General features: G+C 39.9%; 1 long non-coding RNA gene across 2 annotated transcripts in view; it reads left to right on the top strand.

Moving 5' to 3' along the window:
* The window catches only part of LOC124234681 (uncharacterized), a 55,829-nt gene extending 28,370 nt beyond the window's left edge, over window positions 1-27,459 (top strand). The window contains exon 4 of one of the 2 annotated variants that reach the window (XR_006887373.1): window positions 27,313-27,459. This is a non-coding gene — a long non-coding RNA (uncharacterized LOC124234681). Of the gene's footprint in view, window positions 1-12,793; window positions 12,884-27,312 lie in introns of those variants that run through there. The other variant, XR_006887376.1, reaches the window with a different exon arrangement.
* The last annotated feature ends 456 nt before the right edge of the window (window positions 27,460-27,915 follow it).

Here is a 27,915-nt window from a genome sequence, read left to right as displayed (position 1 = left end):
AAAACTATGTGATAGTCTTTCATGATATTTAATATTACATCTTCTCGATGTATACATAAGAAAGCAGTGTCTGCATGAATACATAAGAAAACAAAACCAAACCTTGCTTTACTTTTATTGAAGAATTTTTAGGACTGTGTATCTGTTGCCATGCCTCTTTTAAGCATGTGTATCCTTGCTTGTATTTTATATAATAAAACAAGAAAAGAGCCCTTTATTGTTGAGTAGTTTGACATTATTTGCCTTTCCTTTTGCATTATTTGAAGTTAGTTTTATTCTTTTCCTGAATCTTTTTCTTTTGTTGTTGGAAATAGGTCTTTTGTTTAACAATGGATTTATGAAGGGGCTTTTTAAACCACTTTTTCCAAAATAAAAAATATTGTATTGTGATTATAAAAATATAAGATAAAAATTACTATCTTAACCATTTTTAAGTGTACAGTAATGTTAAGTATATTTACATTGTTATGAAACAGATCTTCAGAACTTTTTTATTCTACAAATCTGAAACTCTACCTGTTAAACCACAACTCTCCTTTTCCCCCCTCCCCCAAGCCCCTGGTAACCACCATTCTACTTTGTTTTTCTATGAATCTGTCTACTTTAGACACTTCGTGTAAATAGAATCATACAATATTTGTCTTTTTGTGACTGACTTATTTCACTAAGCATAATGTCCTCAAGGTTCATCCATGTCGTAGTTGTGATAGAATTTCCTTCCTTTTTAAGGCTGAATAATATTCCTTTGTGTAAATATACACAAAAGTTTGATTATCTGTTCATTTGTTGGTGGACATTTGGGTTGCCCCTACCTCTTGGCTATTGTGAACATGGGTGTGCAAATATCTCTTCGAGATCCTGTACTCAATTTTTTTGGATATATACCCAGTAGTGGGATTGCTGGATTGTATGATGGTTTTATTTTTAATTTTTGAGGAACCTCCATACTCTTTTCCATAGCGGTATAACCCACTTAAAAAGGAAGAAGAAATGGCAAAGAAATATCATGTTTGTAGAAGTTCATGTGGGACCAACAGCCTAGATTCACAAGGGGAAGCAGCAATTCACTTCCTTAGCTTCCATTGTCCCCATTTTTTCCCCCAACAAAGCTCTGATTTTGTTCAAGTATCCATTTTTCCTTCAGAAGACCCATGACTCAAAGGAATTTAACCTCATCCCCAGCTTTGGGAGTATATCTTGCTTATGCTAAACCACTCATGGCATTCCCCACTGCCTTGCCTTTGAATAGTTTAGGAATTCAGTCTTCAGTCATTCAGAGTACAGCTCTCCCTTCAGGAATGTTATTGGTGGAGGAGTGGGCATGTGACCTAAGTTGGCCCAGTCAAACTGAAGGGAAAGGCTTCTGTAGTACAGCTAAGTGAAAGTCTGTCTTTTTCTCCTGTAGAACATGAGCAAAGAAACATGTGTCTCCATTTTCTCCTGTAAACCATCTATTAATGAGGGCCCTAGTCTGGAGGCAAAACTGATATACAAAGGAAGACTGAACCAAGAGAATAACAAAGAAATGGACTGGAACCCTTATGATATTGGGCCTGGAGCCCTTCTGAGCTCTGGACTGCCTGTTGATAAACTTCTTCATTGCTTAAGCTAGTTTGAGCTGGGTTTTCTGTTACTTGCAGTCTAAAACATCCTACCTGATATAACTCTCCTCTGCTGTTCGAGAATCTTTGGGGAAGTTTGAGAATCACCTAGCTATCTTATAACTCTCCCCGCTACATTTCCTCTTTACCCATTGGCTGGTCAATGTAATCTTCCCACAACCAACCTGGGGACGTCATACCTCAGGACATTTTAAAATCTGGGAGAACGTTTCCATTCTGTTGCTGAAGAATGAGGAAGAGAGTTTTCCCTCCTGCCAGGAGACAGCCTGTGACTAGATCTAACTCAGAGGAGGAGAGGTTGTATCTTGGTGTTGGCTTTGGAGGGAATGGAGTATAGGGCTACTGCTAGCCATATTGTTCTTTTATGTGAATTAGGAAAAAAATGCCCTTCCCAACACACTTGACTTCCACATGATGGTAAACTGTCAAAATGCATTGATTTTGTTAGCACAAAACATTTTTCTTTGATTTGTCAGAAAATTGTCATAATGAATATACAAATGTATGCTGTCTAGGATGTAAATAGCTCTCTCTTTCATCTGGCACCATTGAGCATGACACCATCTGGACAAAGGAACATGGCAGCCTATTAGAGAGACAGAACACAGGGTGCAGAACAGATGAGAAAGCTGATGGAGACATACTTACAGTCCATTTACTTTTAGTTCAGACAAAATTTTAATAAGTAAGCACCTTTAACAAGTAAACTGGGGAGATAAGGGTCTTTTTTTTAACATTTTGTAATAATTTCAGGCTTATAAAGAAGTTGCAAAAAAAAAAACCACCAAAAACCAAAAATCAGTTCTCATATCCCCTCACCCAGCTTCCCCAATGTTCACAACATATATAATGATAGTACATTACGAAAATCAGAAAGTTAACTTTGATATCATACCATTAACTAATATACAGATTTTACTCAAATTTCACTAATTGTCGCACTAATTTTTTTATAGTCCTGGATCCAATCCTAGATCATATATTCCATTTAGTTGTCATATTATCTTAGTCTCCTTCAATCTAAGACAGTTTCTCAATTTTTCTTTGTCTTGCATAACACTGACACTTTTGGAGAGTACTAGCTGGTTATTTTGTAGAATGTCCTTCAAGTTGGGTGTGTCTGATGTCCTCATATAATTAAATTCAGGTTATCCATTTTTGGCAAGAATACCTCAGAAGTGATGCTGCGCCCTTCTCAGTGCATCATGTCAGGAGTCATGTGATGTTGATACGTCTCATTACTATTGATGTTAACTTTGATCTCAGTTTTGGTGGTGTGTGCCTGGTTTCTCCACAGTAAAGTTACTCTTATTTTCTTTATAATTCATAAGTATCTTATGTGAAGGCACTTTGAAAATATGCATATATCCTGTTTCTCATCAAACTTTGTCCCACTAATTTTACCATCCATTGATGATTCTTACCTACAACAATTATCACTGTGGCATTGGCCAAATGGTGAGGCCAAGATTTGAGCTTTTGAATAAAGTTTGGAAAGAATCCCCAGAAGTGGGTGAGAAACGTTGGGCAATCTGATGGTGTCATCTGGTGACTAAGGGCACGAGTTTTGCCATCAGACAGATTTCAAGTTCAAATATTGGCTCCGTTGCGTATTAGCTGTGTGATCCTAAGCAAATTAACTTCTCTGAGCATCAGTTCCCTTTGTGGTAAATTAGGGATGGTGGAGTCTACCTTACAGAGCTTCCATGGTGATTATAATGAATATAAAGAACTTTACACAGTGTCTGGCACACAGTAAATGCTCAGTAAATTCTAGCTGCTATTGATAATGGTTATTTTATTGTAGCAGTCTTCAGCAGAATGAAAACCCAAAGGTACTTTCTTGGTATAGTTACTTATGTAAAAAATGTTCTTTCTTTTTAATTTTTAGCCTTTTATGAAATCTTCCTGGCAAGAATATACTTCTAATGTACCGGTTAAAAGGCGAGAAACCAGATTGAACACACACACACACACACACACAAACACACCGTATGCCCAGCATTTTGGATATCATGACAGGAGAGAGACTAGCTGAGATAAAAATTAATATAATATCTAGGATTACTGAGCACTTCGGTGGATACTACCAGGTTTTTTTTTACCCAGTAGCCAATCTCCCATTCACAGTACTAGAACTCTGCTGTATGAGTAAATGGAAATACGCCCAGCTAAAAAATGCCTTTATTTCTGTAGTTCCCTTGCAACCAAGGGTGGTTGATATGGCAAATAAGCTAAAGTCTGCTAGGGATGACTTCTAGAAAAGCTATTGAATGCTGATAAAAGAGACATACTTACCAAACACGTGCCTTTTAACCTTCAATCTCCTCCCTTCTTCCTGCCTGGAACTCAGGAGCAATACTTGTAGATGCCGCAGCCACCTTGTAACCAAAGAGCTGAAAGCCACACACTAAATAAAGATGGCAGATCAGGAAAGTAAAAGGAGCCTGGTTCCTTGTGCAGCCATTACTTTCTTTTTATAGGTGAGGAAATTGAGGCTCAGAGATGTAAATCAAATTATCCATGGTCAGTTAGCTCTTAAGCAATGTAGCTGGGATTCAAATCTATGTCTGTATGACTCCAAAGTCATCTATTTTCTGCTATAGTACAAAACTTCCTAAAAGGGTAAACATATATAGAACCCTTTCTCTCACATTTACACATCATGATAGACAAAGCAAAGTGTAATGGGAAAAACAAAGTGTCCATATCTTTGACAGCAGAGCTACAAATATTACATGTTCTCTTTGTTGACTACTAACAACTCCAGTCTGATCAGCAAAAATGACCACAGTTCTCTATCACTTCATCTTCTATTCATGCCAATAACAAAGGCTTCAAACAGTGATAAGCAACTTGTGTTGAGTGTCATCAACAAGGAGTTGCCACCCGAAGAGCATACCCAAAACATCATGGTGTAAGTCAAAGGTCCCAAAAGGATGGTAGATGTATTTTGATTGGCTGGCATGGATGCTTAATAAATGGCTTGAGCTAATAAACATCACATAATAGTTGAGATTTCTTGCTATTCTTATAAAACTCTGGGCCTGAATTCCTGGGTAGCAACAATTAACTGGAGCTGCCACTCCTCCACTGCACCATTCCATTCCATACTGTTTCTCTGACACTGAGCCACAGTATCTCTTTCCAGCTATCATCAGGTTTGTTCTCTTGTTCTTCTTACAATAAAAAATATTTCAGAACCAGCCCTGATGGCCTAGTGAGTAAAGTTCAGCATGTTCTACTTCAGCAGCCCGGGTTCAGTTCCCAAGCAGGAAACCACACCACTTGTCTGTCAGTAGCCATGCTGTAGTGGTGGCTCACGTAGAAGAACTAGAAGGACTCACATAGAAGGACTTAGAACTGGAGTATACAGCTAGGTACTGGGGTTTTGGGGAGGAAAAAAGAAAGAAAGAAAAAGAGAGGAAGATTGGCAACAGATGTTAGCTCAGGACGAATCTTTCCCAGCAACAACAACAAAAAATTTATCTCTATCAGATATTTGATCTCTATCTAAAACAAGAATAGATGGTTAGAGGGGCCAGCCCTGTGGCTGAGTGGTTAAGTTTGCGCCCTCCGCTTCGGCAGCCCAGGGTTTCGCTGGTTGGGATCCTAGGAGCAGACATGGCACCACTCATCAGGCCATGTTGAGGTGGTGTCCCACATGCCACAGCTAGGAGGACCCACAACTGAAAAATATACAACTATGTACTGGGGGGATTAGGGGAGAAAAAGCAATTAAAAAACAAAAAGAAGATTTGCAACAGTTGTTAGCTCAGGTGCTAATCTTTAAAAAAAAAAAAAAAGAATAGAGGCATAGAGCTATCTGTTTCTTATACCTGGCCCACTTAAGGTGTTTCAGTTACCTGCCAGGAGGCACAGAGTTGAAAGAACACTCAGACACATGCTTTTCTAAATCAGTTTTCAGATCACAACCTTTCTAGTTCATTCACAGTACTCCCATTTCATGTATGTTCCTTTAGCAAGCCTTCAGAACAACTATTAAAGTAGATATTACCATTCTCATTGGGATGGGAGAGGTTAGATCATTTTTATGAGATCTTGTTGTGGAATTACTATGTTAGAATTTTTACTGCTGTTTTGTGATTTGCACAGCTGTTATCTCTGAGTATTCTTTTTCAGAAAATGGGAATGGGTAGGATAAGTACACCAGTGGACCTTTGTCTCACCTAAATTGGTGACCTTCATCTTTGCTTCTTCACTACCCTTTTCCTTATCATTATGAAATGAGCTAATATTATTGAGCACTATGTCCCCGGCACTATGCTGGGGGATTTACCTGCATTGATTGAATTAATCATCATAAAACTCTGAAGTCCATTGAAGGATAAATATTTTTAAGTTGACTCATGATTCACATAAAAATATAAATTCAACGTGTCTATGATTTTATTTAACATATCAATTAATGATGTAATAAGGAAGATATTACAACCAGTTCAAATGAAAATCTGAAGAGCAGATGAATGCATTAGCTTATCAGGAATGCTAAAATGAACTTGCTTTCTAGGTGCAAAACTAATCTATAGCCACAGGACAATAATCGGTTTCATACCACTAGACACAATCTGCATTTCTAGACACAGTTTGCATAGACAAGAATTGTTTGCATTACTCTGTTTTCTACAATTTATAGAGTTGTAAAATAGCTCAAAGACAATGAAATGCCTCATGTATCTCAATGTGTAAAATGGATAGGACGCTCACTAATCTTTTCTTATTCTCAATTCAAAGTATTTCAGAATTTTTCCTGAGAAGTACTTCTATTGTGATTCCCCTTTTACAGATGAGGAAATTGTAGCCAAAAAAGGTTAAGTAAATTTTCCAAGGTCTCATAATCAGTAAGTGGTGGAATCATATTTGAACGGAAGTCTAACAAAATCTGGAAAAAAATAATTCAGTTTATTAAATCGTTTTTCCTCTTGGATTTATTATGCTTGAAAATTTAATTCAAAGCAAGCAATAATCAGGGGGCTGGCCCCGTGGCCGAGTGGTTAAGTTTGTGTGCTCCGCTTTGGCAGCCCAGGGTTTTGCCATTTCAGATCCTGGACGCGAACATGGCACCGCTCATCAAGCCGTGCTGAGGCAGCATCCCACATAGCACAACCAGGAGGACCTACAACTACAATATACAACTGTGTACTGGGTGCCTTTGGGGAGAAGAAGAAAAAAAGAAGATTGGCAACAGATGTTAGCTCAGGTGCCAATCTTTAAAAAAAAAAAAAAGCAAGCAAGAATCAGAAAATGGGAGCCTACTGTATCTTGCTTTCCTCCCCATAGATATTATAAACTATCAACCTAAATTTAGCCCAAGAAAATTTTTTTTTTACTTACACGTTTAAATTTTTAAAAATTAGTTATGACCATTATTAGTTACTTATTGCTGAGCAACAAAACACACAAAAACTTAGTGGCTTAAAATAACAATAAAAATCTGTTATCTCAGTGTCTTAGCTGGGTGGTTCTGGCTCAGGGTCTCCTCTGAGGTTGCAGATGTGGTGTTGGCTGGGGCTGCATCATCTAAAGACTCGACTGGGGATGGATGATTCACTTTCAGTGGGGCTCACTCACACTGGTTGGCAAAGTGGTGCTGGCTGTTGGTGGGAGATCTCAGTTACTCCCCATGTGGGTGTGAAAATAAATAAAAGAAACATTACTTAAAAGGGAGACAGGAAGCTCTGAAGGAAAAGCTCTCCTGCACATACCACTCATTGCAGCCTGCATAACCAGCAGGGGGAAGGAAGATAAGAATTATTTTGACAAAGGAGGACACCAATCACCTGGGACTTTCATCTCCTGCTGTTAAGAAGAAGGAAGATCCCTCCCTGCTCCCACAACAACGCACTAACCACCACTTGCAACCAATGAGAAACCACCACACCTCAAACTCTTGTTCTTCTCCAGTGAACTTCTGTTCAAAACAACCCTCCTTAAATTCCTCTGAAAACTTAAAGCTGACTTTCCTTTTGTCTCTTCAGACTCATCTGTAGCTTGCTACAGTTTGCATTTCCCAAATTGCAATTCTTTGATCCCAGATAAACACTTTGCCTCTTAAACTGGTCTCTGTTTTTGCAGATTGACATGAGCATCTTCACAGTCTGCTTGAGTGTCCTTATTTCAGAGTGGCTGGCTTCCCCCAGAGTGAGTAATCCCAGAGAAAGTGAGATCGTCTTTCATATCTTTTATGAGCTAGCCTAGGCAGAGGGTCACATATCGTCAGTTCCGCCATATTTTATTCATCACTCAGACCAACCCTGATGCAGTAGAACACCTTGTATAGGTAACTACACAAGGACATAAATACCATGGGGAGAGGATCATTGGAGGCCATCTCAGAGACTGACTACCACATAAACATTTAAGCATCACAAGATTTCACATAAGAATCTGGATTTCTGGCTTCTCTTGAAAAATAAGATCTGGCAACCCTGGGCCCACATTCTCACATGACAATAATTAGTTGGAGTTGAATAGCTACTGTCCCTTTAGAAAGAGCATGCACTACCTGGATTCATCCTAGTTCCCATTCAACTCATTTACATAACCTGCTCGGCTCTTGTGACACCTGCTTTGTGGTAAAAGTAATGCCCGAGATTTCCCTGTTCTTGGGAGCAATTTAGTAAATAACAGAAGAAAAAAATGTAAAATAAAGTCATGTGGTTTTCTGGGATCCCCATGTTTCTCTCAGTTGGATTGCTATCATCACCTCTCCCTGTTTCCCACCTGCCACTGCCATTTCTACTCTCCTCTGCTTTGTTTGCTAGTTACTCTGTCCCTGAGGCTGTGTTTGAGAGTTACTAAACATAACTCCTAGAGAAGTTTGGAGATGGGAAGGGGAAGACTATTCCATATGGCAACACTTCATGGAGAGAAGGTACATAATCTTTCCAAGGCAGGTAATCAAGATAAATTCCCTGAGTCTGTCTATACCCTGATGGTTTCATGACAAGGGCCAGGTAGGTAAAGGGAAATATTCTCATGGGGAAGTGGGAAATGATGCCTTGGCCTTGTTTTAGCTGGTTGTTGTCCCATCATTCTCTAATTATGCATCACTGTGTAATAAACATCTATTGGTTTGACTTTCCAATATCTCTTTTCCTCTATTCTGGCTGCTTATTTGGAGGGAACCACATCTTGTATCTTTCAATGCAACTTCAGAGGGAGTTGACCCTGGCCTCAAGCTCTAGGATTGAGCATGTGACATAATCCTGGTAAGGAGAGCCTGAATTCCCCTGGCTAGGTGGATCAATGGAAGAGGATGATCCAACAGGACCGATCATGGCTGATCCCAAAGCTTTTTCTGAAGTGTTTGGAAGCCCCACCTGAGAATGAAGCCAATACAGAAGATAAAAGATTCCTGAAAATACTGTTTGAACACTTGGATCTAGCCATGTCTGAAGCTAATTTATCCCTGAACTTTTCAGTCCCATAAGCAAATAAATTCCCTTTGTAAACTTTAGTCATTGTGAGTTAAAGTTAGGTTAGAGTTAGAGGTAGGTTTGAGTTAGAGTTAGGTTTCTATTAGAGTAACCGAGAGTCCTGAATAATACAGCAAATATGTCAGTGAGACTAACATGGGTTCCAACTTTGCCTCTGCCACTTACTAGCCATGTGACCTTACACAAGTACCTCAACCTATTTGAACCCTTAATTTTCTCATTTGTAAAATAAGGATAACAATAGAACTTACCTCATAAGGCTGTTATGAGAATTAAATGAAATAATGTCATTAAATGCTTAAAATAGTGTTTGGCAGACAGAAAACACCCAATAAATATTTTCACAGTTCAGGGGTCCCGTCCTGTACAACAATGATTTATTTTCATTGTTACCTCATATACCTCACAGGTAGGGAAGGTAGGTGTGATTTTCCTCACCTTAGAAATCAAGAAACTGAGTCTTAGAGCAATTAAGGTGCTTGCCTGACAAAATCCAGCTTTTAAGTGACTCACGTCATCTACCACTGAGTTCATGGTTCTTGCCATTTGTGTCCATCAGGGGTCAGGAAATAGAGACAACTGCAGGTATGTAAGCAGAAAGGACTTAAATTAGTTGTTTGCAATTCCATTTATTAGGTAGGGGAATTCTGCTTTCAATATCTGGTAACTAGGAGCTATGGTGGACCCTCCCACTCCACAACAGCTAGATCCCAGGTAGGACACGCTCTGTGAAGTATTTCTCGTCTCAAGAAAGGTAGAAGAGGTCTCTAGGAATTCTCCTATGTTAACAAATGAAAGCTGAACCCAGAGCGGGTAGGAGATATCTATGCTCAGGGTAAACTTGAAAGTCATACATTGAAGATGGGGGAGCCTCTGTTAGCTCAGGCCCTGCTTGACTGCGCAGAGCAGAGTTCCCTCTCTCCACGCTCACCCCCTAACACACATCGGGCTGCAGAGTGAGAAATGAACTTTATTGTGTTATTGTGTTTGTTGTGTTAAGCCACTGAGATTTGAAGTTCTTTTTATTCAGCTAGCATTTATACTATGACAAAAACCGCAAATGGGACTTTGAAGTGGGACGCTCCTTAAAAAAAACTAAAATAAATGTCACTGTCTTAGCATGCCAGTTGTGAGACGAAAGGAAACTGATTCCAGAGGCAGAAAAGGTGGCAATCCATGCTGTGCAATGGCAAAACACTTGGCAAAAATTCTCACTTGTAATAACTTAAGAGGCAGGCCATATGCTTACTGATCTGTCAGTTCCAAGAGAAGCAGTTGGAAAGAGCCAAACTGTTAGTGTGTATTGGCCACTATTGGCTGACAAGTTTTGGCAGTTTGCAGGAAAAAATGAAAGAAAATAGGAAAATTACATAAATTTGAGGTCTTGAGGAAGACTACTTCAAGACCCCAAATAGTAGGAAATAAGATTGAGAAAATTGCAAGCAACAAAGGCCTGCTGGGTAACCATGTTTTGGCAAAGATCACATTAAAGTGGCTTTCCCACTCAATCCTGACAGGATCAAGATGGCTGCCGTTAAGCTGAGAGAGACATGAGGTTAAGGAAAAAAAGACATAAAGAATATTGAGAACTATGTCTAGGAAAGTTTTTGGGCTGTGGTTTGTGGCATAGGAACTGTCCAGAAGGAAATCAATGAGAACTGTTAAGTTTCTGAGGAAATAATGTTTCCAGAGAAAACAAAAGTCTCACACAAAGACTAGTCAAGGCACAAAACAGCAAGCAGCCTTGGACTCCCAGCTTTCCATGAGAAGGGAGCAGACTCCAAAATTTGCATAGTCCCAGAGATAGTTTACTCCCCATCACCCCCTTCAGATACTGCCATGGAGGATGAGGAATAATAAAGAGAATTCCCAAAGAGTGCAACTAGAGGTCACAGAGAAATAGGGACAAAATAATTCCTGTCATGGAGGAGAAACAGAATCCAATGGAAGACATTTCCCAGTGCTTCCTGGTCAGGGAAATGTCACAGTGCCTGCCCTACTGCTTTGGACCAGTGTTGGCTTTGTGTCTTTCATTTCTTACGTTTCCAAATGGGACACTGAAGTTATTTGTTCCTGCGCGCCATTGTATATTTGAGGATAAGAAAGAAGCGGAGGGCAGATGGCTTTTCTTTTTAGTTTATAAATTATGCAACCAAAAAGAACCCCATGTGAACCAGATGACTGAGCATCACCCAAGGCTTTTAGCTGGATTCAGTGACTTTGGATAATGGTCTAGGGGACAGGGGTGGGGAGAAGTTTATTCTATAAATGGAAGGAAGAGTGAAATGGAAATTTGTTGACCAGAAGGGCAAATGGTGGTACAGACTGACCATGTGTTTTCCAAGGTCATTTGTTTTTCCTCCTAGGCATTAAGTTAAAGTACATTTCTCAGCCACTCCTGCAGTTATGTAGGGACCATGTGACTGAGTTCTGGCCAGTGAGATGTGGACAAAGTTGATATATGATGCTTCCAGTTCTATTCCCTAAAACATCCCCCACAATCCTCTATGCTTTCTGTTGTCCCTCATCAGCTAACCAGGTGTCAACTTGTAGGGCAGCAGTAGGTTTCTACCTGACTGCATGGAGCAGAAACCCCCAGCTGACCACATTGAACTCTTTGTGAACAACAAATAAACTTTTATTGTATTACGCCACTGATTTTGGAATCATTTATTCTAGAAACTAGTCTGAAGTAGGCTGACTAATAAAATCTCCACTATACTAATTGCAAAGGGTTTCTGGACCCAATTCCAATGTGTGTGTGTCTGTGTGTGTGTGGGGGGGGGGGGGGGGGTGCTTCCCCACACACAAGCAGTTCTTGGACAGCAGCAGGGTGTCCAAGAATTCAACACAATTCTGGAAATAGAATCAGTCTCACAAGACTGTCCTCCGCTTCAGATGCCAGTTGCAAGTCCAGGTTGTTACCTGTGCTTCTGAATACCACCTACGAAGTGGAGGTTCCAATGACCCCCCTCCAACTCAGGATGCCAATCACAAGTCCAGGTTGTTACCTTTACTTCTGACCAACTGGTTGTAAGTCAGAGGTTCCCATGACCCTCTCCTCGGTGAGTTCAATTAATTTGCTAGAATGGCTCACAGAACTCAAGAAAACCTGTTTTCTCGCCAGATTACCAATTTATTACAAAAGATATTAAAGGATATGAATCAACAGCCTGATGAAGAGATATATAGGGTTAGGTCCCGAACAAAGGAGCTTCTGTCCTCATGGAGCTTGGGGCCCAGCACCACAGCATGTGGAAGTGTTCTGGTTCCCCAACATGGAAGCTCTCTGAAAAAGGACCAATGAGCTGTCCTTTTGGGTTTTTATGGAGACTTCATTACATAGTCATGATCAACTAAGTCATTGGCCATTGGCGACTGATTCAACCTCATGGCCCCATCCAATGACCAAATATATATTTCTTATAAATCACAATATCACACTAATTTAACGTGTAAAATGTTAGATGACCAATGGGAAGCTAAGTGTTTATTCAGAGATTCCAGACCTATTAAACACATTATTTCAGCTGTTAGATGATCGCAAAACAGCTGATTTGAGAAATAAATTTTAGTTTTCTAAGGGTTGCATTTCTGACATAAATATACCCATCCATAGTGGAATAATGAATGCCATATCTAAGTGAGCCTGAGGGGTGGGTCAGAAAGAGATGCCAAGTGAAGTGGTTAAAGCTTTAAAACTATTTTCAGGTACGGTCCTAGGTCCAATCCTGAGTCAACATCACAGATGGTCTCTCATTCAAAGTCCAACCAGGAGAAAAGAAACCACCTTGGGTGTCCAGAAGAGTGGGACTGTGGTGCGGGAAAGAAGAGGAAAAGAAGGTAATCAGAGGACAGTGAGGCAATGCAGACATTAGCATCAACACGAAGCCATCACCACCTTTAGTCATATAGTCACCTTTAGGCTGGTGAGGCACAGGGAGAAGGTGGTATAATCGGAGCCCGGGGGTCAAGATCACCCAGCAGAAGACAGAATTAAGACAGACATGTCCTGTGCTAGAGGTGCTGGAGACCTCAGAAGAAGGACAGCAGCTTTGGAGATGCCACCCAAGGCAGCAAGGGAAAGAGACAAAGACCCAGCCATTCTCTCACCGGTGCCTCCCATTGACTAAAGCCAGCTAGAAGACCACTGACACTGGAGCCTGAGGAAGACAGCCTGCAGAAGCCAGCCCTTAGCCTTACTGAGCTGGGCAGGAGACTGGCAGCAAACCATGTGAGCACATACAAGCATAGGACCCACAGAAACTGTTAAAAACAGGAAGAGATACAAAACATTCTATTCTTAATAAAATCAAAGCTCAAGTGTTAGAGCAACTTAAAAGAGTATTGTGATCAAAGGTGGGCTATTTTTAAATTTTCTTGCTTTTCAGAGGTCCTGTTCTACTTATTGTGATTTAAGTTATCACTTTCATTTCTATTCTAGGTCATGGAAGAGCCAGCATGTGGGGCAGCTTCTTTATTCCATGTCCAAATATGAAATCCACACAGGTGTAGCTTCTTTCTCCTTCAAGTTTTGTAAGCAGTTTTAAGCATTTGAAAGCTGCAGAGGTGAATGGTAGAAGAAATTCTGCCTCTGCTATTTAGCAGCTCTGTGATGTTAGGCAAACCATTTAACCCACCTCTGCAGGTCTATTTTCTTCATATCTAAAATGAACACAATACTACCTTCCTTCTTATCTCACTGGCTTATTGGGATGATCATATTTTTGTTTGTTTTAATGAGACGATATACATGAAAATATTGATATACAGAAAAGCATTATATAATGTTAAACCATTACACATATTAATATGCCTCCAAATCTGTCTCCCTACCATTCCATCCTTTATTTTGGGGGTCAGCTTTACTGAGATATAACTTAAATACAATTAATTTAATCAATGTAAGTATTACAAGTCAAGAATTTTGACCAATATATACATATGTAACTACTATCAAATCATGATATAGAATATATCTATTGCCCCCAAAATTATCCCTCATGCCCCTTTGACTTTAAAAGGCAATATATACCCAAGAAAAATGAAAACATACATCTACACAAAAACTTATATATAAAATTTCATAGAAGAATTATTCATAATAGCTCAAAAATGGAAATAAGCAAGATGTCCATCAACTGATGACTGGATAAATAAAACGTGGTATATCCATGCCGTGGAATATTATTCAGCTATGAAAAGGAGTAATGCTACAACATTAGAATGACGCAGGCTACAACATGGATAAACTTTGAAAACATTATATTAAGTAAAAGAAGCCAGTCATAAAAGACCACATATTATATGACTTTATTTATATGAAATGTCTAGAATAGGCAAATCTATAGAAACAGAAAGTAGATTCGTATTTGCCTAGAGCTAGGAGTTAGGGGGAAATGGGGAGTGACTGCTAATAGATATGGAGTTTCTTTTTTGGGGTGCTGAAAATGTTCTAAAATTGATTCTGGTGATGGTTACACAATTCTGTGGATGTACTAAAAACCATTGAGTTGTACCCTTTCAATGAGTGAATTGTATGGTATGTGACTTATATCTTCATTAAACTGTTGCCAAAAAAAAGTTAAGGAATTAAGAGAAATATAAAACAAAGGCAAAATTTCAAACACAATATTTCATTATAATTTTTGTATACTCCTTTTTCTTCAAAGTTATAAGAGCATTTACATAAATTGGAACAAAGAAACATATCACCCACAATCTTAATATCCTAAGAAATCAAACTATTTTGATTATTTCTTGTTCCTTCCTCAATTCATCTTTGAGTGTATTTGCTTGGTTTATAGTCATAAATGGTATAGATGTGATTAGTAGGTTGCTTTCATCAGTTAGTATTATATCATGAACATATTTCCATCTTGCGACAGTTTTCATAGTGATCATTTTAAAGACTATATGACATTCCATCTATCTAGCCACATTCCTCTGTCTATCAGACATGCAAGCCAGAAACCTGAGCTACACCTAGGTTGCTCCTGTTACTACTCCAGTTCAGAACAGCGTACTCTTTTGCCTGGATTACTGCAGATGTTTCCTGACTGGTGCCCTTGCTCTTTTGGTGGTCTTCTAGCAATCCATCCTCCACAGAGCAGCCAGGCCTAAAACGCATGTCTTCAATGACTCCCAACCACGAGAGGCCAAACTACTCCAATGGCTCACAGAATCCTTCAGGTTTGGGCTTTTGCCTACATTTTCAGCCTCAATACTCCCCTGTCCACCACCCCCAATCTATATTTCTGTGTTTCCTGAAAAGCATGCACCATAGTGTATGGGATTACTCTGCCCAAAATAACTCATCCACCACCCCTCCCGTCTCCCATCTACTTGGCAAACTCTCACTTATCCTTTAAGTCTTGGCATAAACATTGCCTCCTCCAGGGAGCATGTCACGTCCTCCCCAGAAAAAGGGAGATGCTCCCACTTCCACACTCCTAGATACCTTTGTACATATCTTCATTTTATACTGTACTTTCCAGGCATGCTCAATGCTTACCTCTCTTACCGAAGTAGCAGTTATGTCCTATTCAGCTTGCTATTTCTAGCACTCCAGCATGTGGCACATAGTAGGTCTCAATAAATGTATTTCAATAACTTAATAATTATAACTCTGCGCTAATTCAGCACTATCTTCCAGGAACTATTCAAATTACTTTTCACATATTATGTCATTTAATCCTCTAAACAGCCCTATAACGTAGCTATTATTATTATTACCATTTTAAAGATGAGAAAACTGAGGCACAGAGAGGTTAAATAACTTATCCAAAATCATTACACAGCTAGTAAATGGCAGGACCAGGATTTGAACTTATGAAGTGTGACTCTGACTCTGGAGTCCATGCTCCTAATCACTATACTATACCATCTCTTCAACAAATAAAGTAAACTGTCCCTTTATTGCTGAAGACGTAGGTTACTTCTAATCATCTCTCTCTCTCTCTCTTTCCCTCTTTCTCTCTCCATTCCCACCCTCCCTGTCTCCCTCCCTCCCTCTCTCTGATATAGATGGTACTATAACACACAATTGTATATTTGGCTTATTTTTCTCCTTTTGAATTTGGCTTAAGATAAATCCCTATGAGTAGAATTTAAAGATGCATTACCAGATGAGGCCATTTTTCTGGATCTTCGTATGTCCAATAACGACTTTAAACAATGTGATGTAGCTTGTGCCAAAGAGGTGAAAGTTTCAAGACCATCAGCCATGCCAGCTGAAACATAATCAGGCAGATTGGTTCAAGTACTCTGAAGACTGAAGACGGCTGCAGAACAAGGAGAAGAATGTGTAGACTGGTGTGAACCAGCCTTGGCCCACAGGTGGCCTCACTTCACATACAGACTTTGATCTAATTTTACGATAAAAGAATGGAAAACACTTCTATGTTGCTTCTTCTCAAACATGTCCAAATGTTAATGATTTAGTGGCTAAATTGCTGCCCCAATCTTCTCAATGACACTTGTTTATGCCGTAAAGTAGGTTAATCTAAGCAGTATGAATATTCTCTTTTGAAGCCAGCCACCAAGAAGTCTGACTACCCTGTGACTGCCATGTTGTGGAGAAGCCCAAGCTAGCCCAGCAGAGATGTCATGTGGAAATAGAATGATGATCAGCTAGCCTAGACTGCTCCAGCCAGTTCAAGCTAGGTGCCAGACATGGAAGTGAAGAAGCCTTCTTGGATAGTTCAGCGCCAGCACACACAATGTGGAGAAAAACTGAGGAACCAAACAAGTAACCAGAATTATGGCCTCAGATATGTGGTCCCAGTTAAACCATCCCAACCATCTGTAGCCATTTGAGCCATCCTACCCATCCAGTCATGATGAAATAGAGAAGCCATTTCCCCTGAGCCCGGTCCGAGTTCCAGATCTACAAAATCAGGAGTGTAATAAATGTTGTTGAATGCCGCTAAACAAGCAAAACCTTTTCTTATCTGCCAAAGGATTTGAAAAAGTCGTTTGAATGAGAAATGCTGGCTGAAAATAAATGCCATCCTACCCTAGCTACTGAATTGCCCCCTATGCAAAAAGCAGATGTGCATCATTGGCATTGACTTTGGTCCAAAGTCACATGTGTGACCTCTGCAGAGCAGCAACAGGGATGGCAGCTGAAAGCTTATCCTGGAAGAGTTTTCTTCAACTGCTTTGGCCCGTAGGACCGGGAGTGATGCATGAAAGCTAGTGCTCCTCCAACTACCAGAGGGCGCTCCAGCCACTCCCACTCTGCAGCCTGATAGGACAACGCTGCCTCGGCCTACATGGTTTGGTGGAGGAAAGCTCTGACTTTCAGGGTAGCCCAACCGAGGTTCCAATCCCAGCTCTACCACCTAAACTAGTGTATGATTCTGGGCAACTTAATGACCTTGGGGAGACTAAATTTTCTTCTCTTAGAAATGAGGATAATAACACCTAACTTTAGGGTATGTTGTTAGGGTTAAATGAGTCTTACTTACCTGGCATTTAAGAATAATGAAAGCTAATGTTTACTGAACATCTCAGTTAAATGTCTTTAAATTTAAATGTCTTTAACTTGCTGTTCACCATCCTCAAGTGGTTGCTCAACAGTGCCTGGCAATTTCAGAAGTAAACTGAATTTTCCACTATTTCATACCCTTCCTCTCTCCTAAAACCTCTCTCAGACTCTTTCTCACACTCTAAGCTGATGACTTCACCTCATATTTCACTGGTAATAGAGAAGGAAACTACCTCATCTTTCAGTCATCAAATCTAGACTTCTCTCTGCATCTGTATCTACTTCTCCTCTGCTCTTCCAGCAATGGAGGAAGTGCCCCTCCTCCCATTAAAGACCTTCCTTCCATCTGTGATCTAGAGCCCATCACCTTTCCCCCTCTCCAATGGATCATTCTGTCGGCATTCAAGCAGGCTCCACTATCTCTCATCTTTGAAAACCTTACTTGGACCCCTAAACTCCCTCCAGTTACTGCCCTGTTTCTCTGCTCCTTTTATAGCAGATTCTCAAGAAAGTTTCTGTATACATCATCTCTACTTCATCACCTATTCATTCTTCAGCTCACTCAAATTCGGATTCCAGCTCTACCACTCCTCTCAGATTGTTCTTGTGAAGATCACCAGTGACATTCTTACTGTCAACAACAATGTCCTCTTTATTGTTCTCTTCTTATTCCACTTCTCAGCAGCATGAGGCCCACTTGGACTCTGAAATATTTCCCTCTCTTAATTTTTGTGACACCGTAATCTCCTGGTTTTTCTTCTCTTTTATGAGATTCTACTTCCTCAGTCTCTTTTCCTTTCTCAGCTCTATGGATAAATGTTGGTATTTCTCAAGATTCAATCGTTGGTCCTCTTTTCTTCTCTACCTACACCATTTCCCTAGGTGATCTCTTCCATCACAAGCTTTAACTACACTATTATGCTGATGGCTTCCAAATGTATAGTTCAGGCCTCTCTTATCATCTCCAGACTCATATCTACCTGCCTAATTGACATAGCCTTTAGGATATCCAATTGGCATATGAAGCTTACCTCTTCCAATTCTACTTTATTGCTAAAACCAGAAAACTAGGAGTCAACTTTGACTTTTCCCTTTTCCTAATCTTCTACATCCATTTAATAATTTCTGTTGATTTTACTTCCAAAATAGGTCTCAAAACTGTCCACTTCTGTCCATCTCTACTGCCAAGCTCCCATCAGCTCTCGTCTGAATGGCTGCCTCCTGTTTGGTCTCTCCAGGCTTTCTCTCGTGCCCTTGCCACTGTCCATTCTCTATGTAGCAGAAAGATAACCAGAGTTATCTTTCTAAGCATAAATAAATCAATTGCTGTCACTTGTCTACTTCGAAACTGTCAGTGGTTTCCTGTTATGCCTAGCATAACCCAGACTGCTTACTATGGACTGCTGTGACTCAAGTCTTCAAGCCCATGTCTACACCTTGAACCTCATCTTATCCCACTCTTCTCTTCCCTCATGATGCTCCAGTCACACAGGCCTTCTGTAAGTTCCAAATTCTTTCCTGTCCAAGGCCCTTTTGACCATGGTGCCCTCTGCTTTGCTCTTCACCTAAATTGTTCCTTCTCATAGTTTGGGTCTTAGCTGTATGAGTTATGAATGATTTTGCCTGCAAATAAAAGAAGCTTCATCAAAGATAGGCTTAAACACATGGAGGTGTGTTTATCTTCTATAATGAAATTTCCAAAAGTAGACATTCTAGGGCTGGCACAAGAGCTCCATGAGATCACAGGGACTCAGTCTCTTCCTGTCTTCAGCTCCACCATCCTTCATATATTGACCTCTCATGTCTGACCTCATACTTGCTGCCTCATGGTCACAAGATGACTGCTCCACCTTAAGGCCTTAACTCCATCTTCCAGGCAGAAGAAGGGGAGGGTCAAGGAGCAAAGCCCACTTTTTATTTAACTTTTTTTTTTCTTGGTGAGAAAGATTGGTCCTGAGCTAACATCTGTTGCCAATCTTCCTCTTTTTGCTTGAGGAAGATTATTGCTGAGCTAACATCTGTGCCCATCTTCCTCTGTTTTATGTGGGGTGCCACCACAGTGTGGCTTGATGAGCAGTGCTAGGTCCATGCCCGGGGTCCAAACCTGTGAAACCTGGGCTGCCAAAGCAGAGTGCACAAACTTAACCTCTACACCATCAGGATGGCCCCTATTTAACTTTCTATCATGCAGAATTTCAAACATAAAAAATAGAATAGTATTAAGACACCCTCTCCATGGATCCATCATGCAGCTACAATAATTATCAACCTGTGGCCAATCTTGTTTAACCCTGCCCACCTACCTCTCCCTCTCATATTATTATTTTGAAGCAAATCACAGACATTGTATCATTTTTCCACAAATATTTCACTGTGTATCTCTAATAGATAAAACTCTTCCTTTTTAAACATAACCGCAATACCATTATCACAAAAAAATTAACAATTCTGCAATATCATCAAATATACAGTATGCAAATTTCCAATTGTCCCATAAAAGTATTTTTTACAGTTTAAAGTATCTAAATAAGACCAATACTTGCAATTGATATGTCCTTGAAGTCCTTTTTAATCTGGAGGATTCCCCTTCATCTTCTTTTTCCCTCTTAATTTATTTTTTTAAGAAACCAGGTCATTTGCCTATAGAGTTTCCCACAATCTGGATTTTCCTAATCGCATCCAGATGGTGTCCTCTGTCCTCTATATCTTGGAGCTATAGGTTTGACTAGATTCAGGTTTGTTTGTTGTTGTTTTTGTCGTCTTTTTTGGCAAGAACACTTCGTAGGAGGTGTAATGTTCTGCTATCTGGAAGCATCTAATGTCTGGTTGTCTCTCTTTTTGTGATATTAGCAGCTTTTGATGATTAATGTCTAGACTCCTTAATTCATTATGCTATAAAATGGTGATGTTTGAAGTCTATCATTCCTTCTTCGTTTATTAGCTGGAATACTTTTATAAAGAGAAACTTACTCCCTCTCTTATTAGGTTACCCAACGGGTACAGACAATAAGGAAAAATAAATGCTTGATTCTTTTCCTTAGTTTACCAGTTTCCAAAATAATGAATTGATTCACTAGCATCCTCCAGTGATAACCAGTCAAGGTTTTTTTAAAAAAAACTGTCTTTGTGAACTTATGGATTTAGACATATTTGATGTGTTTCAATATATTGCAGTTATTATCCTTATTGATGCTCAAATTATCCCATCTTTGGCCTTTGGGAGTGTCCTCAAATTGGTTCACCTGTTCCTATTCTATCAGAAAAACAAAAACTTTGCTGAAACATCAGTTGACCAGTTTCCACTTCTATCTCACTGGCAGAGTTGTGTCACATAGCCACTCTGAGCTGGGAGACAGTGGTAGATGAAGTTTGGGTCATGCACCATCTCTTCAAGGAAGGTCCCCCTGATGCCCCATCTAAAGAATACACCCCCTATTATTCTGCATAGCTCTATCCTGTTTACTTGCTTTATACTATTTATTAACCATAAACTGAGGTTATTTTATTTGTTCACTTGTTAAGGTCTGACTGCCTCACTGTAAGCTTCATGATGTTTTCCTTAGCACAATACCTGCAGGTGCTCATGGAAGATACTCAATAAATATTTGTTGAATAAATAAATAAATGAGGTAGACATTACTGTTATCCCCATGGTATACAGTGCTGCCCAATACAGTTACCACTAGGCACATGTTGCTATTTAAATTTAAATGTAGTACAGCTACTATGGAAAACAATATGGAGGTTCTTGAAAAAATTAAAAACAGAACTACCATATGATCCAGCAGTCCCACTTCTGGGTATATATCCAAAGGTATTGAAATCAGGATCTTAAAGAAATATGTGCACCCCCATGTTAATGGCTGGATTCTTCACAGGGGCCAAGACATTGAAGCAACCTAAGTGTTCATCAGTGGATGAATGGATAAAAATATGTAGTATGTACATACAATGGAATATTATCAGCCTTATAAAAGAGGAAATCCTGCCATTTGCAGTAACACAGATGAACCTAAAGGACATCATGCAAAGTTAAATAAACTAGACATAGAAGGACAAATACTATATGATACCACTTATATAAGGGAATCTAAAATAGTCAGACTCACAGAAGCAGAGAATAGAATGATGATTTCCAGGGCCTGGGAGAAGGGAGAAATGGGGAGGTGTCAGCCAAAGGGCACCAAGTTTCAGTTATGCAAAATATGTCTTAGAGGTCTATGGTACACATTGTACCTATAGTTAATAATACTATATTGTATACTTATAAATTTACTAAGAAGGTCGATCTTATGCTAGGTGCTCTTATCACATTAATAATAATAGTGATAATGTAATAATAAATACAGAGGGCAGAGGAAACTTTTGAAAGTGATGGATAAGTTTATGGCATAGATTGTAGTGATGGTTTCACTTATCTCTAAACTCACCAAGTTGTACACATCAAATATGTACAGTTTTTTGTGCATCAATCGTACCTCAATAAAGTGACTTAAAAATAAGTAAATAAAAAATAAATGTAAATTAATTAAAATTAAATAAAATTAAAAATCCAGTTTTATTGCATTAGCCACATATCAAGCACTTGAAAGCCACACGTGACTAGTGACTAACACAATGTCGATATAGTGTATTTACCTCATCACAGAATTCTGTTGGAAAGTGCTGGATAGAAGAAGAAACTGGCTGAGAGGTAAATTAAGCAAGGTCGTACAGCTACTAAGAGGAGGAGCTGGGATTCAAATCTATGTCTGAGTGACTTTAGGGATAGAACTCTTAACACCACAGCATAGTTATCATTACTTGCTTAGTCCTGCTTTTGATTTCAACCCGTATGAAAGAATTTACAGGGAGCTTCAAGCCTGGCTACCTCATCGCTGGACCAACTGTCCCAGTTTGCCTGGGACTCAGGGAGTTCCCAGGATGCCAAAAGGTCCTGGGCAAACCATGCTACCTAAGTATCAAAATTCTCTATTGAGGGTTGTGGCCAGTAAATAGATGGGCTCACTCAATACCATTTCGACCCCTTGTAATATGCTGTATGGCATGGTAGAAGAGAGAAAATTGAAGACTTCATTTCCCAGACTCCCTTAGAGCTTGGATTCTGTACATGGCTTAGCTCAGCCAAGCAGATGCACTTGGGCAACATCTGGAAGGCCAAATTGAGGAGGAGGCTGCACTTCTGCTGTTTTGTCTGATGGGCAGTGCAAAAGCAGCAGAGGTCCCAGCGTGTTGTCCTGGATATCATGGATTTGGAGACACAGAATACGAGGCGTGCATTTGGCAGGTGTAGATTCAGTCTGAAACAGTCAGTCGTGGACCAGCAGTAGGAGCCATGACTCCCTGATTTCTTGGTTTACTGTTGTTCCGGAAGTAGCCGCTCCTGTCCAGCAGTTCCCTTGGTAAGCTGATTCTGTGGCAGAATTCTGGGAATCATTACTGGGACCTCGCCTAGAGGCTGTTCCTTCAGCCTCTCTTGTGATTTTTATTCACCCAATTAATTCACACTGTATTAATTCATTTTATGCTAAGTTGAGTTAAAGTGACTTTTATTATTTGCAGCTGAAGGACCTTCACTTTTCAGAGGGGACTTTACCTGGAAAACAGGGAAGCTATAAGACAAATATGAATGTCCCGAATGCTGGGACCCTAAGATATGACTCTCTCTACCACTGCTATCCTTCTCGAAGGAATGTGCATACTCCCTAATCACTAACATACCCAAAATACTGGAACTTTGGTTATGGAAAGATGACTATATATATATACATACATATACATACACAGAAACAGATATAGAAATATAGATATAGCTAGCTAGCTAGCTAGATATACACACATTTTTTCCCCTCTCCTGTAAGCTGGAGTGCTCTTCCAGATCTCTTTACGTGACAGTTCACATCTCAGTCTCTCAACCTTCAGGTACCAGCATCAATGTGGCTTCCTCAACTACCCCCGTCTAAACTGGCCCCCCTCTTACAGTTATTCTCTTTCACATAATTTTCTTTAATTTTTATTTCACTTTGTCTGTATTTATTTATCTGCTTGTTTATTGTCTGTCTTACCCTGCCCCCGCCCCCAGAAGAATGTATGCTCCATGATGGGAGGGACCTTTTTGCCTTGCTCATCACTGTAACCTCAGTACTTGCAACAGTGCCTAGCACATGGTAGCATCATCTAAAAATTTCTATTGAATAAATATACAAAATAGAGATTGTTATAGCTAGGAAATTTTAATTTTGCTAAACCCAGCTCCATTCCTGAAATTATGCTCAATACTTGGGGCTATTCTTATTATAGCTTATCAAATTTCTAGACAGCCACACTCCATGCCCCTTTACCAGATCATGATTAGTAGATGCTCAAAAAATATTAGTGACTGACAGGAAGTTTGTTTACATGGCAAGTGTTTCATTCCTGTACACACAGCTATTACTGGTATGTGCAGCTGCTGATGCTATATATTCCATCTCTGTTGATCAAAAAAACCCCCACTTAAATAGGCAATAAGCGTATTGAGTAGAAAATACTCCATCATCGGGAAAAAAAGCAACCAATACAGAAGAACAGTAGAAAGGGATTGGCCTAAACCCACTTTAATGCTTTGATCCAGTGAGTAATTTGCCTTACATTCGCTTTGCCCTGTTGAGAGGGACAGGGTCAATTCATCCTTTTATTTATCAAGTATTTTAGAAAGCAGTATGAAAAGCACTGTAATCGAAAATAGCACTTTACTCAAAAATAGTCTTTTGTATGAGGTGTCTTCATGGCGAATCTCTAAGGAAGGCATCAACATCAACAATGAGCGGAGAAGCAAAAATGAAAAAGAAATTCATCTTGGGTCAATATTATTTTGGCAGTCAAAGTTCTAGTAATTCTTTTTAAACTGTGTCTTGACGTGTACCCTTTCTCTGAGCTCACATTGTAGCATCAAGGTAGTTATTAGGTGGATGAAAGCTTGGGCATATTTGACTTTATTTCCATTTTAGCAAGTAACTAGAATTTCTTCACTGATAATGTGTAATGATGGCATGGTGGACAGGTTTTACCTGTGTCTTCAGAAAATAACAGTAAATTAAAAGTCTTATTTAGAGTAACTAAAAATTAGCTTACTAACCCACAGTACTGACCTCCCTCTTTTTATGGGAGAAAAGCTTTCTCAGAATCCACCAGACTTTCCCTGATACTTAATTAGCCAGACTGTTCCTAAGTCAATCAGAGACTTAAGCCAATGAGGATTGCTGTCCTGAGTTTGGGCCCACCTCCTTGGGGAGTTTTACAGCCCATGCTCACCAAAAAGTGGGGCTTCTACCTGTCTTCCACTCTTCGACCTCAACTTCTTCATCTGTACAGTGAGGGAACTGCATCCTCCATTGATTCAACGCACATTTTTATCAGCTCCAGTTTGTGCCCAGCACTGTCTTGAGTCCTGAGGATTCAAGGATGAGAGTCCCAATACCTGGTTAGGGAGAATGAGAGCGGTCAGAAGTGATTCAGGGGCCAGGCAGGTAGCATGCAAGTATAAATTTAGCTTACTTGTTTTCTAATCCAAACTTTTAATTTTAAAGCACCCAGATGGTCAAAAAGAACACATCTTGGCTAGGAGGGAGATTTGGTTTCTTGTTTTCTCATCCTTCAAAAGACCCCTCCCAAAAAATATTTACAATGAAATGTGATAAGTGTTGAAATTAGACTGAGACAAGCAAAGAGTGATACCAGAGAAGCATACACCAGACAGGCACCCAACCCAATCTGGGGAGATCTGCTCAGAGAAGGCCTTCCATTGAGTACTTTAGTTGAGTCCTGAGCAATGAGTAGGTGAGAATCACACAGGACCTTTGGGGACCTGCACCTGTGATTTCACGGGAGCACAGGGTGAGAGTGGGAGTGCAGGAGGCGAGGCAGGCAGGGCGTGCAGGCCCTGAATGTGCCCTGCCAAAGAGTTTAGATGTATTATGAAATATGCAGCATCCATGAAGGAATTCAGGTATGAGAATGTCATGATCAGATCTATATTTTTAAACATCATCCTTTTTAAAGTGTCAGATGCAGAGAGAATATATGCAGAAGGTCTTGCTCCTTTTCTGTTAATTTTATCATGCATGTTGAAACCACCATATTCCCAGTTGCCCAAACTGGAAACAGAAATCATCTTAGCCTTACCTCCCCTTCACCCTCCAACTGGTCGCCAAGTCTTATGGATTCTACCCTTAAACAATTCTTGAATCCACCTGATGCCTGATGTGTCATTCTGACTGCTGTGACCTTCACCCAGTCCTTTATCATCTCTTATTGGATCTTTTCTGATAGTCTTCTACCTGGTATCCCCAACTAGGGACCTCCTCCCCCAATCCATTCTCCAGGCTGCTACCAGAGATTCTTCCAGAATGCAAGTTTTCTATAGCCTTTATAAACTCTTCCATAGTTTCCTTTGGCTCTCACAAAAAAGTCCAAACTCTTTCCTATGGGCAGAAAGCCATCTGAGATTTGGACCCCATCTAACCTTTTCAGCTGCTATCACTCACCTTCTTCCTTCATAAGCTGTCCTTCAGCCTCGTTGAACTCCTGGCAGTTTCCCAAACATGCCAGATGGTTTCAAACCCACCTGCAAAGTCTCCACTCCCTCATTTCTGAACAGATTTTCTTTAATAAACTTCCCTGAAGAAATCTCATTATTATTCAAAATTCAGTTTAAGGGTCATTTCCTCCCTGAAGACAATTTTAACATCCATCTCAGCACCACCTCCCTTCCTCCTCGCCTAAGCTCACTCTCTGGATTCCTCTGGAGTTACCTCCCACTGCATAGGTGACATGCAGTTATGCATCATTTAAGGGCAGGAATACGTTATGATAAATGCATTTTTAGTTGATTTCATCGTTGTGTGAACATCATAGAGTGTACTGAAGGGGAACCAAATATGCCACCCCAAAATGTGTCTTTTTACCATGAGGATCACGTTTAGGCTAATTATTTTTAAGAAATAAAAGACTCAGAAGATTTTTCTTGTTACCTCCCCCTTAACTACCTAAAAGAATTCCAGTTTTTTCAAAAAAAAAAAAAAAAAAAAAAACCTGTCTCAGGAAGCGAGCTGTCACCTTAGCATAACATAGACTGGATAATAGGGAAGAACCTAGGAAAGCCTGTTTGCTGGGCTCCCTTCTGTCATCTTCTGTTTCTGTGTGGCCAAACAAACACTTGTTTTTCAAACGTTTTCGCCTACCTATGAATTGCCTTCCTTCCCTTTGAAGTCCCTGACTCTCCCCAACTCCAACATCTTCTTCTGTCTTTAGCTGAGGATCATATTTAAGGTGAGGGCATCAGCCATTTTGGCGAGTTACTAGGTTTTCCTGGATTTCTCCTATATATGCACATTATTAAACTCTTCTTTGTTTTTATCCTATTAATATGTCTCATGTCAATTTAATTCTTAGACCAGCCAGAAGAACCTAGAAGCGTAGAGGAAGATTCCTTCCTCCTCTACAGTACCTACACAAACCTAGATGGTATAGCCTACTCCACACCTAGGCTATATGTACTAATCTTACACGACCACCATCATATATGTGGTCCGTTGTTGACCAAAACATCGTTATGCAGTACATGACTGTATTTTGCTTTGATCATTGTTTCTCCAAACAAGGATCATCTGCATTATAATCACATTTCTTAAAAAGTTGTCGTTACTGTTTTGTTTCCTTAATCTTAAAAATACTTACCATTTTCTTCATCACCATGCAGATCCTGTACTCCAAACCTGTTGAAACAGTCTATGGACCTGGGCCCAGAATCTACTCCTAAAAAATCTCCTAGCCGCGTCGTAATGTTGCATTTCTTAATCAGGTGCTGGTTATACAAGGTGTTCATTTGTGTAAAATTCATTGAGCTCTACCATTAGAATGTGTATATATTTCTCTATGTATGTTATTTTCAACAAAAAGTTAAAAGTAAAAACTCCCTGGGTTATTCATTTGTACACTGATGTTGGAGAACCATTGACTTCTCTCTCTTTCTACTGAATTGTAGGCCCATAGAGGGCAGTGAAGGCGCCTATTTTGTCTTTGTATTCCCACTATCTGTTTTAGTGCCTACAACATAGTACAAACTTAATAAATGATTGGTAAATGAATGAATGAATGGAGGGAGGGAGAAGTGGCTTGCGGGTTCCTTCCTCCCTCTCTTCCAAACATTTTGTTCCATGCCCCTGCTGGATCACATGATCTCTCGTGCCTCAAAGCTAACCTCTGAGACACACCCCCCTGAATAAATCTGTGAGATGCCGCCTGACTTCCTCCCTACCACATGCCGTTTGTAACTGATCCAGGGCACCAGCCAACAAGGACT

This window comes from Equus quagga, chromosome 2 (genome assembly GCF_021613505.1).
Source record: "Equus quagga isolate Etosha38 chromosome 2, UCLA_HA_Equagga_1.0, whole genome shotgun sequence".
NCBI lineage: Eukaryota > Metazoa > Chordata > Mammalia > Perissodactyla > Equidae > Equus > Equus quagga.
This window is presented reverse-complemented; position numbering and strand designations above follow the sequence as displayed.